This window comes from Oncorhynchus kisutch, linkage group LG11 (assembly GCF_002021735.2).
Source record: "Oncorhynchus kisutch isolate 150728-3 linkage group LG11, Okis_V2, whole genome shotgun sequence".
In the NCBI taxonomy this organism is placed as follows: domain Eukaryota; kingdom Metazoa; phylum Chordata; class Actinopteri; order Salmoniformes; family Salmonidae; genus Oncorhynchus; species Oncorhynchus kisutch.
This window is the reverse complement of record NC_034184.2, coordinates 54,126,484-54,144,266: the sequence shown is the minus strand read 5'-3', so window position 1 is coordinate 54,144,266 and position 17,783 is coordinate 54,126,484. Positions and strand designations below refer to the sequence as shown.

General features: G+C 42.9%; 1 protein-coding gene across 1 annotated transcript in view; it reads left to right on the top strand.

Annotated features, from left to right (window-relative positions):
* Positions 1 to 3,399: 3,399 nt before the first annotated feature.
* LOC109899535 (cadherin-18-like) overlaps positions 3,400 to 17,783 on the top strand; it is a 358,080-nt gene continuing 343,696 nt past the window's right edge. Inside the window, exon 1 of the mRNA XM_020494858.2 lies at positions 3,400 to 3,859. The gene's annotated coding sequence lies outside the window, so the exon portion shown is untranslated. The remainder of the gene's footprint in view (positions 3,860 to 17,783) is intronic.

Genomic DNA, 17,783 nt, shown 5'->3' with positions numbered 1-17,783 from the left:
CATTCTTACACATTTATTACAAATTAATTAAAAATGTAATGTTGAAATGTCTTGAGTCAATAATTATTCAACCCCTTTGTTATTGCAAGCCCAAATAAGTTAAGGAGTAAAAAGTCACATAATAATTTGCATGGACTTACTCTATGTGCAATAATAGTGATAACAGGATTTTTTTGAAGCACTACTTTATCTCTGTACCCACACGTTCAATTAACTGTAAGATCCCTCAGTCGAGCAATACATTTCAAACACAGATTCAACCACAAAGACCAGGGAGGTTTTCTAATGCCTTGTAAAGAAGGTCACCTATTGGTAAATGTGTAAAAAATAAAATAAAAGGCAGACATTGAATATCCTTTTGAGCATGTTGAAGTTATGCATTACACTTTGGATGGTGTATCAATAAACCCAGTATCTACAAAGATACAGGCGTACTTCCTAACTCAGTTGCTGGAGAGAAAGGAAACCACTCAGGAATTTCAGGCCAATGGCGACTTTAAAACAGTTATAGAGTTCAATGGCTGTGATAGGAGATGACTGAGGATGGATCAACAACATTGTAGTTACTCCACCATACTAACCTAATTGACAGAGTGAAAAAAGGAAGCCAGTACAGAATAAAAATATTCCAGAACATGCATCCTGTTTGCATTAAGTCACTAAAGTAATACTGAAGAAAATTGGGCAAGGAATTCACTTTTTGTCCTGAATACAATGTGTTATGTTTGTGGCAAATCCAATAAAACACATGACTGAGTACCACTCTCTATATTTTCAACCTTAGTGGTGGCAGTATCATGTTATAGGTATGCTTGTATTAGTTAAGGACTGGTGAGTTATTCAGGACAAAAAAAATTTGAATGATGCTTAGCACAGGCAAAATCCTAAAGAAAACCCTGTTTCAGTCTGCTTTCCACCAGACACTGGGAGATGAATTCACCTTTCAGCTAGGCAATAAACTAAAACAGGACAAATCTAGGCTGGAGTTGCTTACCAAGAAGACAGTGAATGTTCCTGATTTAACAAGTTACAGTTTTGACCTAAATCTCTTTGAAAATCTTTGGAAAGACCTGAAAATGTTTTTATAGCATGATGATTAAAAAAAACATTTGACAGAGCTTGAAGAGTTTTGAAAAGAACAATGTGCAAATGTTGCACAATCCAGGTGTGGAAAGCTCTTAGACTCTTACACCAAAAGACTCAAAGCTGTAATAGCTGCTAAAGGTGCTTCTACAAACTGTTGAATCAGGGGTATGAATACTTATGTAAATTAGATATATGTATTTCATTTTCAATACATTTGCAAAAATGTCTAAAAACATGTTTCCACTTTGTCATTATGGGGTATCGTCTGTAGATGGGTGAGAAAACAACATCAATTTAATCTATTTCGAATTCAGGCTGTAACACAACATGTGGAATAAGTCAAAGGGTATGAATACTGACGTGAAGGCACTGTATGTTAAACAATACGGACACCAGCATGCACACGCACACAAGTTGTGCTCAATTCAGAATTTGGGAACTGAATTTGAATTGAATTGGCCACACTCCACAGGATATAGAATTGGAATTTAAGTTTGAGTGACAGGAAGTTGAATCAAATTTAGCGCATTTTGAAGAAATCCCAGTCATAGAACAAGAGAGTTACATTGAATGTGACAGGTCACACTTCCAGATACCAAAGAATATTGTACTTTTATCTGCAAACAATAATGTTCATATACTCTTTAACCTCAATGCTTAGGACAACCAATTACATTTCCACCACCCATTTCATTTGTTTTGCTTATTTTTAAAGGATTATGGTCAATTTGAGGGTTAAACTAATGCATTCTGGGAAGGTAGTATTTTCCCCCATATTGAATTTTTTAAATGTGATTAATGAAATACAATGCAATATTCACATACAGGTGTATACATTCTCTCTGTCTGAGATTAATTTAGTTCTGTTGGTATGTGCAGGTGATATCAGCTTTGTAAAAGCATACCAAATGAAACCACAAGGCTGTTCAACAAGGACTTGTAAAGTGAGAACACGTCTGCATCCGAAATTGAACCCTATTCCGGATATAGTACAGTACTTTTGAGTTCTAATGTGTCCTGGTCTAAAGTAGTACACTATAAAGGAAATAGGGTGCCATTTGAGGGGAGTTTGTAGTAGCCGTACCCATTGCCTGTTCTGTGTTGCCTGTTATCCATTCTGCAGGAGTATTAATGGGCCAATTGATCAACAGCAGGCTGGTATATCCTGAAGAGGGGGCTGATCACTTACCTACGGCAGGCCTGACAGAGCAGCACCAATCAGCAACACGGCTAGGGGATTGATTACAGACGCATGGCTGGGCTGTGGCTGAGGGAGATGAGTTGCTGACGTCGCCTCGCTCATTTCCTGACAGTTTGACTCAACAGGGAAGGAGCCTTCACCTGCGTGAGAAGAGGGAGAGGTATAGATAGGTTCAACAAGGCATAAACGGGATGAAAACACAGGTGTTAAGCTCAATCACAAAGCTAAGGGCATGCTTCGGTGGAGACAAATGCTCAGCGCCGCCAATATAATGATGCACACCTGAAGAGATCACGCTAGATGGTATGGATTGTGGAGACGAACAGTTTGTGTCGACTGCTCTTGCTTGGAATGAAGCGTGAATAACACAAGGCTGGTATCCAAGTTATTGGATTTCAATGGGGCACCCATTGGTACACTGTCTTAAATTTATGAGGTCAAGCCGCTCAATCATCCACCACTCAACCGAAATGCCATGAATAAAAAAACAAAAAGTAAATGTGTCAGGGGCTGAGAATCAGTCAAAATATTGCCTCAGTAATGTTTTGGCTCTGGCTTTGTTTACAAACTACTGCCCACACACACACACACACATACATACACACACACACACACACACACACACACACACACACACACACACACACACACACTGTTTATTCTGAAAACTGGAACCATTTTGCTGTGAGAGGATTTGATTGGAGCATTAGAAAAATAACTGGTTTGTAAATAATGGAATGAGGGTAATCTTTTGTGACAAACTGTTAACACACATTTTAATGTCAGTCAAAATTTGATTTAGCCACTTCTGCCCCCAGAATTAATATACAAGTGAGTAATCATTCTTATGGATTTTCTTTTTTTCATTTGCTAAATGTATAAATCACACAGCAGGTAAAAACCTATTGCTTAAATTACTAGCGAAGCGTAACCTGGGATACAGGCCACAACATTCTTGTTATCAGTTGGCTGGTTAAAATATAGGACTATTAGCTGTCAGGCTAGATTGATTATACAGACGAGAAATGAGAATGTGTTCAGTGAGTGAGTGAGTGAGCAAGGAGTCAGGAGAGAGAGAGAGACACAGCAAGCAGAGGAGTGCGAGGATGCGAGGACATGAGTGTTTGGCTGAGGAGGAATGTGTCCATGTACTCTCCACTGCTCCTCTCTTCTTTTCTACTGCTCTGTTCTTCCTACCCCCCTCCTTCCCTCCTTCCCCATCCAGCCGCTGGCTGAGTTCCCTCCGTTCCTCTTGTCTCTCAGTGCCAAAACCAGAGCCCTTCAGTGGACTGAGCCGTTTGATTCATGCGAGTGCTGATTCACGCCCTGTGATCTGGGGAGTGAGGGCGGGCAGGACAGGATTTCCTCTCTCTCTACATTCATAATTCAGCGTTCGCACCTTCCTCCTACTCCTCTTCTCCTCTTTGCCTTCTTCTTCTTCTTACTGCTGCTGCTGCCGTACGCTGCCGTTGCTTTTGATGTTATATTAGGTTACACTCCAGTTCCATCACAGCCTACCTGAGGTATCATTCACTGAGACGGAGCTCCGCTGTCTCCACTCAAAGTACACAGGTAAGAGAAAAAAACTGCTTTCCTCAATGAGCTTTGGATTCTGTTGGAGATGTAATGTTCATTTGTTGTTTGAATCATGTCAAAGTCTGGCTGGTTTGATCTTGTATGTGGAGACTGAGCCAGTTCAGAAATGGGAGAATGTCTGTTGGTGAAGAAAAAAGATGGCAATTTGCGAATCAAAATTGAAGTTCTGGTCTCTGAATATTTTTTTTTACTGTTGTTATATGGGCTTGGTCCCCACCCTGACGCATTGTGTGAAATTAGATATTGTGCTGCTATGCCTGGTCTGCTTTAAAGTTATACCCCCCCCCCCCCCCCCCGCCCTTGGCTATTGTGAGGCTACATCTACTCGCAGTAGGAGAAGGCAAACCTAGCGTAACAATGAGTGTTCACTCCCTCGACTCTTGGTGAAGCTAAAAAGAAACTGGACAGCGGCACTTCTGCTAGTTAGAAAATAGCCCATGTCTCCTGTGCACATCCTAGCACTGTGAATAGGCAGAACTGAAATTACATACTGTTAACATGTATTTTGTTTGTTCTTGAGTGTGTATTTTGCTTAGCATGTGCCTATATATGTTGGATAATTAATTGACATTAACCAGATATTATTTATTGTTGGCTACAAATAGTATTTCTCAACATTGTATATACACTGATTATGTAGAGAATGAGTGAATGTTTTCTACTGTTTCATCGTTCAGGGACTGTGGTGAGTGTCGGTGACCCTGTAAACACCCCTTTTTGGATGGTAACATACTTACAGTGCCTTGCAAAAGCACTCATCCCCCTTGGCATTTTTTCCTATTTTGTTTCATTACAACCTGTAATTTAAATGGATTTTTATTTGGATTTCATGTAATGGACATACACAAAATAGTTCAAATTGGTGAATTGAAAAGAATAACATGATTCCAAAAATATCCCAAAATATCCAAATATATATGTATTCACTCCCTTTGATATGAAGCGCCTAAATAAGATCTGGTGCAACCAATTACCTTCAGAAGTCACATAATTTGTTAAGGAAAGTCCACCTGTGTGCAATCTAAGTGCCACATGATCTGTCACATGATCTCAGTAAATATACACCTGTTCTGAAAGGCCCGAGTCTGCAACACCACTAAGCAAGGGGCACCACCAAGCAAGTGGAACCATGAAGGTCAAGGAACTCTCCAAACAGGTCAGGGACAAAGTTGTGGAGACCACGACAAACCTGCCAAGAGAGGGCTGCCCACCAAAAGTCACAGATCAGGCAAGGAGGGCATTAATCAGAGAGGCAACGAAGAGACCAAAGATAACCCTGAAAGAGCTGCAAAGCTCCACAGTGGAGATTGGAGTATCTGTCCATAGGACCACGTTAAGCCGTAAACTCCATCACTGAAAGAATAAGCAAACGCATTTGGTGTTTGCCAAAAGGCATGTGGCTGATAACCCCAAATATATGGAAGAAGGTACTCTGGTCAAATGAGGAAAAAATGTAGCTTTTTGACCATCAAGGAAAACGCTATGTCTGGCGCAAATCCAACACATCTCATCACTCCGAGAACCTCATCCCCACAGTGAAACATGGTGGTGGCAGCATCATGCTGTGGGGATGTTTTCCATCGACAGGGACTGGGAAACTGGTCAGAATTGAAGGAATGATGGATGGTGCTAAATACAGGGAAATTCAAGAGGGAAACATGTTTCAGTCTTCCAGAGAATTGAGACTGGGACAGAGGTTCACCTTCCAGCAGGACAATGACCCTAAGCATACTGCTAAAGCAACACTCGAGTGGTTTAAGGTGAACATTTAAATGTCTTGGAATGGCCTAGTCAAAGCCCAGACCTCATTCCAAATGAGAATCTGAGGTATGACTTAAAGATTGCTGTACACCAGCAGAATCCATCCAACTTGAAAGAGCTGGAGCAGTTTTGCCTTGAAGAATGGGCAAGAATTCCAGTAGCTAGATGTGCCAAGCTTATAGGACATACCCAAGAGACTTGCATCTGTAATTGCTGCAAAAGGTGGCTCTACAAAGTATTGACTTTTAGGGGGGTGAAGAGTTATGCGCGCTCAAGTTCAGTTCAGCTCATGTTTTCTGTTTTTTTGTCATACTTCTTCTTTGTTTCACCAAAAAAACATTTGCATCTTCAAATTGGTAGTCATGTTGTGTACATCACACGATAGAACGATAAAAAAAAATATTTTCATTCCAGGATGTAAGGCAACAAAATAGGAAAAAATGCCAAGGGGGTGAATACTTTTGCAAGCCACTGTAATATGGGGAGGAGATACTTTTGTGATTTTCATTTCTAGAAGAGGAAGAGAAACCGAGCTGTAATTATGTTAGTTACTACCTGATGAGTTACCCAATGAAGTGTTAGGTACATCGAAGCAAGTCTGAGGCAGCATTGTCAACACAGTTGAATTTCAAAGAGTATGTTCTCACTGTGATACTGTCTAGATTTTACACTTCAGTAAGGAAGGATAGTCTGACTAGTGTAATGATTTCTATTGAAGGTGTAAGTTACATGGATGTTTAATTCTAAATATAAGTCTCTGTCCCTTTATATCTGAGATGTGTAATGGATATTTGGCATATTGGAATAGTTGAGTCAAAGTATCATAAGTAACACAACGTCAAATATTGCTGACACAATGACCATGATCATTTATTTTGTACTGATGATGTTGTTATGGAGAGGCCTTTGCATCTGTATGATTCACTGGTACGGTACAGCCAGCATTATGAATCATAACTATTGATTAAAATGCCTCCAGCAGGCATGTAAGATTACACAGCTGCTGCTTGCTATTCAAAGGCAATAAGGAGACTTTGTGTGAATGCTCTACAATACAATTACAGTGGATTTAAAAAATAAAAAACTTTTTACATTTGCAAATGTTACAGTATGTGTTATACATCACATTTTGAGCTTTCCACATTTGTCATGTTTGAGTGGAGGACATCACATGCTCATTGGGAAAATGTTAATTTTCAATGTGTGTGCTCTGTTGAATGACAATGCTTGCACTATATATTGGCAAACTTTGGTCTGTAGTGATCTTTGCAGGTGTGAATTCAAAGCTCGGGGTGTGTTTATCTTCGTCAACACCTTTCTTCCTTGCAATCAGTGATTAGAACCTAATGGTGTCCCGATATTACCAATTGCTCTCATTTATAAAGTATTTTACCCTCTGCGTGACATGGAGTCCCTCTTTCTTTGCTCGCTCGCTCTCTCATTTATTTTATCATGACTGGAGACCATTAGTAAAATGTTTCTCATATAGATTTCATAGCAAGTTACGCAAGGTTGTAGCTCAGAGACGTTCCGCATGAACAATATCTTAGGGTGTGAAAATCATATTTTGCCACCAGCTGGCTGCAGAGCTCTTATGGAGGTTTTTAAATGTATTTTAGGGAGTCATTTAAAAAACATCCTGTGGTGGTGCTGTTTTCCTACCAGTGGAGGAATTTATGACTGACTAAAAGCAATATCCCCAGACTTCCATCAATCTTTTGAAGTGATGGTAAAATTATAAATGCCTCTAACACTCGTGACTCACGTGTAATATTAATGAATTTCAGCTCTTTTCATTTGGAGTTCACCCAATTGATGAGAGGAATGTGATATATTTGAATTATATTTCATGTACATTCACTGAATGTGATTGTGTTTGTATGAGACAGAGGAGTGGTAGTGGGGGAATATCATCTGTATCTTGGCATGACATCACTTTTGAAGCTTTTCTTCTCCATCTTCATGAAAAATGCATTCAAAGATTTTGATTTCACATGGTAGTTTTAAACATCAAGAAGATCTGTGAAGTGTTTAATCTATTCTTAATCACACTGAGCCGTGATCACAGCAAGAGGCCTTAGTAACACTTTGTACACGACAGATATAGATAAATCACATGTAATCTTTGAAACACATTCATTCTATATTGCTGTCAGACACCTTGAAGCAAGCCAGAGTGTATTTGTCATCATGAGACTGACATAAGACCTGTATAAGACACGATTAAGCGTATGTTTTTCATGTCATGGGGATTAAAAGTACCACACCTACTAGATAATCTTGAAACTCATTTTAATAAGTCTAATAACCATTAACATGGTCCAGATCATCATCAATCACTCACACAGTATCTTACAGGGAGCACAACACCACAAGCCCAATATTGCCTATACCGCAACATTCAGCCATTTAGTCAAAGGTTTGGGTGGTAGTTTTACAGTATCTCACTCTCTTTTGTCTGCTTTCTATCACTCTGATAACAATTAGACTTGGCAGGACAGCAGCCAGTGGCCACCACAATTCTGATACCCACAACAATGAACACAGCGCAGCACAGCTCACCAAGCAGTAGTAGCAGTAAAAATGTACTGGCAATAGGGCAGTTTGGGTGGGCTGGTCCACTCTTTAGCCCAGTGGGTACGTTGAAAAAAAAAAGGCCAGTGTGTTAGAAATACCTGGGACGATTTATGGTCCCAGTCAGTCCCTGAGCAGAAGCAGCAATCTGTGTGACCTAAATTTGTGATATTCAGCTCTGACATGCGTTGAGTCAATCCCAAAAACTTGTCCAGGGTTTAGGTACATTTGTGTGAACACCAAAATTGATAGGGCAACCAAAGGAATGAAGACAGATCAACATGTCTTTCGCTTTGCATGTCTGAGTTGGGAGTTTTCTCATTAGTGGTAATATAACATATGTCTGGGATTTCCTGGGTTGTCTGTTGTAGTTCAAAAGACAGCATCTAATTGATTTCCTTCATCCCTTTCAAATATGATGATATCATTATTCTCCATTATATTTTCAACAAGCTGCACAGCCTCCCAGGTAATTTCAAAAAATATTTTCTGTGGATACAAAGCTAAAAACCTAAAACTAAAGCCTTGAGTGTGGGGAGGGACCTGTATTCATGGCCGATGTCTGAGGTACAGTCTTTAGCCATGACCTATTCTTTGTGGGAAAGAGAAGTCTGTCAGTATGATTAATGGTAATGATTACCTACCCACAAAATGTGCTTTTATGGCCCAGCACTTCCACTTTTATCACAAATCTGAGGCATATCTTTATAGCAAAGAGCAATTAAAAAACTTTTTTTTTTTACTAGGACTGGTTTGAGTTGGGAGGGGAAAACTGATAATGAGTTGCTATTGGCAGAGAGGTTTGGAACTCTCATTCTTATTGGTTTATCAACATATTTAAACAGTATTATTCCAATCTCATAGTGTGGAAATATATACAATACCGGTCAGAACAGGGATTTTCTTTATTTTTACATTGTAGAATAATAGGAAATACATTGAAACTATGAAATATCACATATAGAATCATGTAGTAACCCAAACAGTGTTAAACAAATCAAAATATATTTGAGATTCTTCAAATAGGTAAACTTTGCCTTGATGACAGCTTTGCACTCTCTTGGCATTCTCTCAAGCAGCTTTATGATGTAGTCACCTGGAATGCATTCCTTGTTAAAAGTTCATTTGTGGAATGTCTTTCCTTCTTAATAATGTGTTTGAGCCAATCAGTAGTGTTGTGACAAGGTAGGGGGGAATACAGAAGATAAAAGACCAAGTCCATATTATGGCAAGAACAGCTCAAATAAGCAAAGAGAAGACATGAAGGTCAGTCAATACGGAACATTTCAAGAACTTTGAAAGTATCTTCAAGTGCAGTCGCAAAACCATCAAGCGCTGTGATGAAACTGTCTCTCTTGAGGACCACCACGGGAATGGAAGACCCAGAGTTACCTCTGCTGCAGAGGATAAGTTAATTAGAGTTACCAGCCTCAGAAATTGCAGGCCAAATAAATGCTTCACAGAGTTCAAGTAACAGACACATCTCAACATCAGCTGTTCAGAGGAGACTGTCTGAATCAGTCTTTCACAGTCAAATTGCTGCAAAGGAAACACTACTAAAGGACACCAATAAGAAGAGACTTGCTTGGGCTAAAAAACAAGAGCAATGGACATTAGACCGGTGGAAATTTGTCCTTTGGTCGAGAGTCCAAATTTGAGATTTTTGGTTCCAACCGCCATGTCTTTGTGAGACATGGTGTGGGTGAACGGATGGTGTCCGCATGTGTATTTCCCACCGAAAAGCATGAAGAAGGAGGTGTGATGGTGCTTGCTGGTGTCACTGTCTGTGATTTATTTAGAATTCAATGCACACTTCACCAGCATGACATCCACAGCATTCTGCAGCAATACACCATCCCATCTAGTTTGGGCTTAGTGGGACTATCATTTGTTTTTCAACAGGACAATGACCCAACACACATGCAGGCTGTGTAAGGGCTATTTCATCCACAATCCCCCGACCACAACCAAATTGAGATGGTTTGGGATGAGTCGGACCGCAGAGTGAAGGAAAAGCAGCCAACAAGTGCTCAGCATTTGTGGACACTCCTTCAAGACTGTTGGAAAAGCATTTCAGGTGAAGCTGGTTGAGAGAATGCCAAGAGTGTGCAAAACTGTCATCAAGGCAAAGAGTGGCTACTTTGAAGGATCTCAAAAAGAAAATATAATTAGATTTTTTGGTTAGTACATGATTCCATATGTCTTATTTCATAATTGTGATGTCTTAACTATTATTATACAATGTACAAAATAGTAAAAATAAAGAAAAATTGAATGAGTAGGTGTTCTAAAACTTTTGACTGGTTGTGCATATAAATTCAGCAAAGAAAGTCACGTCCTCTCACTGTCAACTGCATTTATTTTTAGCAGAAATATCGTGTAAATATTTGTTTTAACATAAAAAGATTCAACAACTGAGACATAAACTGAACAAGTTCCATAGACACGTGACTAAAATAAATTAAATAATATTTCCCTGAACAAAGGGGAGGTCAAAATCAAAAGTAACAGTCAGCATCTGGTGTGGCCACCAGCTGCATTAAGAACTGCAGTGCATCTCCTCCTCATGGACTGCACCAGATTTTCCAGTACTTGCTTTGAGATGTTACCCCACTCTTCCACCACGGCACCTGCAAGTTCCCAGACATTTCTGGGGGGAATGGCCCTAGCCCTCACCCTACGATCCAACAGGTCCCAGACGTGCTCAATGGGATTGAGATCCAGGAAAATTCAATAAAAAATAAAATATCTGTGAGGTGAATGCATGTACTGTATATGTGTGAAAGGGTGTGTGTGAAAGAGAGGGTGCTTTTTTATTGTCACCTTAAAATGAACCTCAGTCTACTTTGGTGTGAAATGTGTTTGGTTTAAAACAGAGACTTGCTTTTGTTGTTATTTCTGTGTACTGTATATCTTAATTTTTTTATTTATTTAAGCAGGTAGGCTAGTTGAGAACAAGTTCTCATTTGCAACTGCGACCTGGCCAAGATAAAGCATAGCAGTGTGAGCAGACAACAAAGAGTTACACATGGAGTAAACAATTAACAAGTCAATAACACAGTAGAAACCAAGGGGGAGTCTATATACAATGTGTGCAAAAGGCATGAGGAGGTAGGCAAATAATTACAATTTTGCAGATTAACACTGGAGTGATGAATGATCAGATGGTCATGTACAGGTAGAGATATTGGTGTGCAAAAGAGCAGAAAAGTAAATAAATAAAAACAGTATGGGGATGAGGTAGGTGAAAAAGGGTGGGCTATTTACCAATAGACTATGTACAGCTGCAGCGATCGGTTAGCTGCTCAGATAGCTGATGTTTGAAGTTGGTGAGGGAGATAAAAGTCTCCAACTTCAGCGATTTTTGCAATTCGTTCCAGTCACAGGCAGCAGAGTACTGGAACGAAAGGCGGCCAAATGAGGTGTTGGCTTTAGGGATGATCAGTGAGATACTTATTAGTGTATAAACAGTATCATTCAATGGTCCTTTCTCAGAACAAACTCTCTCAATTGAATATCCGTTCATAAGAACTTGAAAGTATTTCTGTATTCTCAAATACTTCCAAACGCCTTATTTTTTTTAAACTACAACACCTGAGCTGAATCGAAAGTGCCTCCCCAACTGATAACAGTCACACACAAATCCATTAACCAGTAATTGTCATGCTCGTTTGAATGAATGGACCAAGGCGCGGCGTACTTAGAGTTCCACAAGTTTAATAAATATGAAACTCACCAAAACCAAATACAGTGCCTTGCGAAAGTATTCGGCCCCCTTGAACTTTGCGACCTTTTGCCACATTTCAGGCTTCAAACATAAAGATATAAAACTGTATTTTCTGTGAAGAATCAACAACAAGTGGGACACAATCATGAAGTAGAATGACATTTATTGGATGTTTCAAACTTTTTTAACAAATCAAAAACTCAAAAATTGGGCGTGCAAAATTATTATTGATTCTTCACAAACAATACAGTTTTATATCTTTATGTTTGAAGCCTGAAATGTGGCAAAAGGTCGCAAAGTTCAAGGGGGCCGAATACTTTCACAAGGCACTGTACAGCAGAAAATGTAATGTGATGTTCTGGGCTGCTCACAGGCAGCTACACAAAAACAAGATCCCACAAACAACAGGTGGGAAAAGGCTGCCTAAATATGATCCCCAATCAGAGACAACGATAGACAGCTGCCTCTGATTGGGAACCATACCAGGCCAACCATACCAGGCCAACAAAGAAATATAAAACATAGATTACCCACCCTCGTCACAACCTGACCTAACCAAATAGAGAATTAGAAGGATCTCTAAGGTCAGGACGTGACAGTACCCCTCCCTCCCCCCAAAGGAGTGGACTCCGGCCGCTAACCTGAACCTATAGGGGAGGGTCCGTGTGGGCATCTACCCTCGGTGGCGGATCCGGTGCGGGACGCAGACCACCCTCCACTCGTGGCTCCACCAACTTCGGTGGCGCCTCTGGTGCGGGATCGCTGCCGAAAGCTCCGGACCATGGATCGTCGTCGGAGGCTTCCGGACCGTGGATCTTTGCCAGGGACTCCGGACCGTAGATCATCGCCAGGAACTCCGGGCCATGGATCGTCACTGATGGCTCCGGGCCATGGATCATCACTGGAGGCTCCGGGCCATGGATCCTCACTGGAGGCTCCGGGCCATGGATCATCACCGGTGGCTCCGGGCCATGGATCCTCACCGGAGGCTGGGAAACGTCGCCAGAGGCTCCGGATGGCAACCCCTTGCAGGAGGCTCCAGACTGCGAACCCTCACAGGAGGCTCCGAACTGCGAACCCTCGCCGGAGGCTCCAGACTGGGAACCGTCGCCGGAGGCTCTGGACTGGGGGTCGTCGCAGGAAGCCTGGTGACACACACTTCAGGGTGAGTGCGAGGAGCAGGCACAGGACGTACTGGACTGGGAGGCGCACTGGAGGCCTGATGCGTGTGGCTGGTACAGGTGGCACCGGACTGGTGACACGCACTTCAGGGCGAGTGCGAGGAGCTAGCACAGGACGTACTGGGCTGTGGAGGCTTACATCAGGGCGAGTGCGGGGAGCAGGCACAGGACATACTGGACTGGGGACATGTACTTCAGGGCGAGTACGAGGAGGAGACACAGAACGTACCGAACTGGGGAGGCGCACTGGAGGCCTGATGCGTGGGACCAGCCCAGATTGCACAGGACTGGTGAAACGCTCTTCCAAACGCCTGCGTTGTCGCATACTCCTCGCGAACTCCATTCTCCGGTATCCCTCCTCGCACTGTTCTATTGACTTCCAGGCGGGCTCTGGCTCTCTCCCTGGCTCGACCGACCAACTCTCTACCTCCTTCGAGGTTGTCTCTGGTTCACACCTCGGCTCTGCCGACCACCCTGTGTGCCCCCCAAAAGCATTTTTTTCAGGCTGTCCTTTGGGCTGTCTTTGTGGCCGCGAACCCTGTACTCGTTGCTGTTGCTCCTTCGCTGCCTCTGCCTGATTCCATGGCAAGCTTCTGTCTCCTGCCATAATTTCGTCCCTCGTCCAGGATGTCCTCCACTTCTGGCTTTCCTCTCAGGCCCAGGATCCCTGCTCCTCCTGAGCACGCTGCTTGATCCGTGGGTGGTGGGATCTTCGGTCAAACTCGTCTGAATGAATGGACCAAGGCACAGCGTACTTAGAGTTCCACATGTTTTATAAATATGAAACTCACCAAAACCAAATACAGCAGAAAACGAAACGTGATGTTCTGGGCTGCTCAGAGGCAGCTACACAAAAACAAGATCCCACAAACAACAGGTGGGAAAAAATGTCTAAATATGATCGGCAATCAGAGACAACGATCGACAGCTGCCTCTGATTGGGAACCATACCGGGACAAGTCACACCCTGACCTAACCAAATAGAGAATTAAAAGGATCTCTAAGGTCAGGGCGTGACAGTAATCCTGTAAATGTCTTTTGGTCTTAATCAACCAAGGAACAAGGTAGATCGTGTGTGTGTGTGTGTGTGTGTGTGTGTGTGTGTGTGTGTGTGTGTGTGTGTGTGTGTGTGTGTGTGTGTGTGTGTGTGTGTGTGTGTCTGTAATAATGGGGAGCTCCTGGGTTATACTCTAACCATTAACCCACAGTCAATTTGTATCATACATACCAACACTCATTAAAACCCAAGTCTACCTTCTGCACTACTAAATGACTCCCCATCTTACCATTTTGCCTCAAAGGTTAGCCCTCTTAAAAGGTTATGTCTCCCTCTGACATTTAGCTTGATGACTTATGTTGGAGCCCCATCGACTTGCTTGTTGTTGCCACTTAGAATTAGTCATGCTTTATACAGTAAGATGGACATCAGGCCTGGGCCTTCACAGTACCTAAACGTCTCAACAGGGCTATTTTTCCCCATGCTATTGATGCATATACCTTGTTGTCAAGAAAAGTGGGCATCCTGTGTTTGTCAACATTTACCAAAAGTAGTTTGAGAAGTTAACATGTGGTCTGTGACATGGTCTGCCATGGCAAGTACATTATATCTCTGAACTTATTGCATCTGCAAAAGTCAACGTAGATTGCCTTTGTAGAAATATTTTGGCTTGCTTGGTTTCATTCCAAAACACTATACAGTGTATATCCATTTTCAGAAATGTTGATAAATGAGCTTGAAACAGATCGCTGTGTTTTTCACTATCTAATCATGTCATGGGGTTGTTCAATGACAGACATGTTTGTTTAAAATCCATGACAAACACATTTTTTTGGCAAAAATGCTATATATCCGTCTCCCTCTCAGAGAAGTAAGTAGTATTGCTGGATTACATTTGAGTAATTTAGCAGATGCTCTTATCCAGAGAAATGTACAGTACATTCATCTTAAATTAGCTAGGTGAGACAACCACATATCACAGTCAAATACACAGGATAAGAACATTCCATTACAGCTAAACAATGGATAGTGTTTTGCATAAAAACACATTTTCATATAAAAATATCTATGAATTACACACTTGAGAAAAGTGTAATTTTACACACATATGAAGGTACCCATAAGCAATACTTTCTGATGAAAAAAAACAAATGTCTCAATTCTACAGATCATGTAATCTCATTACACACAAACAAGATCTTACTTTCTCTAGACAATGTAACTCAATCCCTCCCAAATGCTTTGAAGATCATTGACAAATTCAGCTCCATCTCAAGTTATAAAATAAATCTAACCAAATCTGCCCTACTCCCTCTCAAGAACCTGACAGAGGACCCTATCTACTTGGAATCCCAATAGTTTCCCATTTAAATTATTTAGGATCAGATATATTTCCTTCTTTAGAAATTTCAACAGAATGCTCAAATCAATTAAATCAGATCTCAGTTGATGGAGTAAAATTCCTGTCCCTTCAACTGGCTGAATTTCTATTGTGAAAATGAATATATTGCCTTGGCTCAATTTTGTGAGCTCAATGTTTCCCCATTCCAGCTATTGTGATAAAATCCACAGTGAGTTTAGAAAATCTGTATGGATAGGCAAGAGATTTCGGATAAAATGAACAAATGAGGGGAAAGACGCTGGAGAGCTATCCGTTTCAAACTTTAAATTGTATTTCCAAGCACTAGTATTTCACACAATTATAAATGGGTATAGACGTGGCTATGAATAGAGAGAAATATGGTGGTTCCTATTACCCTGGAAGAAGTGTTGTTCATCCTTAAACAATGTAAGTGTAACGGTTCTCTTGTGGTGAAGGAGAGTCGGACCAAAATGCAGCGTGTAGATTGCGATCCATGTTTAATAAACAAACGTAAAACACGAATTAAACACTACAAAACAAAGAACGTAACGAAAACCGAAACAGCCCATACTAGTGTAAACTAACACAGACAGGAACAAGGACACTAAGGACGATCACCCACGACACACTCAAAGAATATGGCTGCCTAAATATGGTTCCCAATCAGAGACAACGATAAACACCTGCCTCTGATTGAGAACCACTTCAGACAGCCATAGACTTAACTAGAACACCCCACTAAGCTACAATCCCAATACATACACACCACATACAAAAACCCATGCCACACCCTGGCCTGACCAAATAAACTTCGACAAGGCCGTGACAGAACCCCCCCCCTAAGGTGCGGACTCCCGAACGCACCTCAAAACAATAGGGAGGGTCCGGGTGGGCGTCTGACCATGGTGGCGGCTCCGGCGCGGGACGTGGACCCCACTCAATCAATATCTTAGTCCCCTCTCCTCGCATCCCTGGATAGTCCACCCTCGCCGCCGACCATGGCCTAGTAGTCCTCACCCAGAACCCCACTGGACTGAGGAGCAGATCGGGACTGAGGGGCAGCTCGGGACTGAGGGGAAGCTCAGGAGTGAGAGAAAGCTCAGGAGTGAGAGGAAGCTCAGGAGTGAGAGGAAGCTCAGGAGTGAGAGGAAGCTCAGGCAGGTTGATGGATCTACCAGATCCTGGCTGGGTGGTGGTTTCGGCAGATCCTGGCTGACTGGCAGATCCTGGCTGACTGGCGGATCCTGGCTGACTGGCGGATCCTGGCTGACTGGCGGATCCTGGCTGACTGGCGGATCTGGAAGAGTCTGGTTGACTGGGGGATCTGGAAGAGTCTGGTTCACTGGCAGATCTGGAAGAGTCTGGTTGACTAGCAGATCTGGAAGAGTCTGGTTGACTGGCAGATCTGGAAGAGTCTGGTTGACTGGCAGATCTGGAAGAGTCTGGCTGACTGGCGGATCTGGAAGAATCTGGCTGACTGGCAGATCTGGAAGAGTCTGGTGACTGGAAGATCTGGAAGAGTCTGGTTGACTGGCAGATCTGGAAGAGTCTGGCTGACTGGCAGATCTGGAAGAATCTGGCTGACTGGCAGATCTGGAAGAGTCTGGATGACTGGCTGACTGGCGGATCCTGGCAGACTGACGGATCTAGCTGCTCCACGCTGACTGGCGTCTCTGGCTGCTCCATATAGGCTGACAGCTCTGGCGGGCTTCTTACAGACTAGCAGCTCTGGCGGTTCCGTGCAGACTTGCAGCTCCTTGCAGACTGGCAGCTCCTTACAGACTGGCAGCTCCATGCAGACTGACAGCTCTGGCTGCTCCATGCAGACTGACATCTCTGGCTGCTCCATGCAGACTGACAGCTCCTTGCAGACTGGCAGCTCCTTGCGGGCTGACAACTCTGGCTGCTCCATGTAGACTGGCAGCTCTGGCTGCTCCATGCAGACCGACAGCTCTGGCTGCTCCATGCAGGCTGGCATCTCTGGCTGTGCTGAACAGGCGGGAGACTCCAGCAGCGCTGTAGAGGAGGAAGGCTCTGGCTGCGCTGAACAGGCGGGAGACTCCGGCAGCGCAGGAGAGGCGAGGCGCACTGTAGGCCTGATGCGTGGTGCTGGCACTGGTGGTACTGGACCGAGGACACGCACAGGAAGCCTGGTGCGGGGAGCTGCCACCGGAGGGCTGGTGTGTGGAGGTGGTACTGGATAGACTGGACCGTGCAGGCGCACTGGAGCTCTTGAGCACCGAGCCTGCCCAACCTTACCTGGCTCGATGCCCACTCTAGCCCGGCCGATTCGCGGA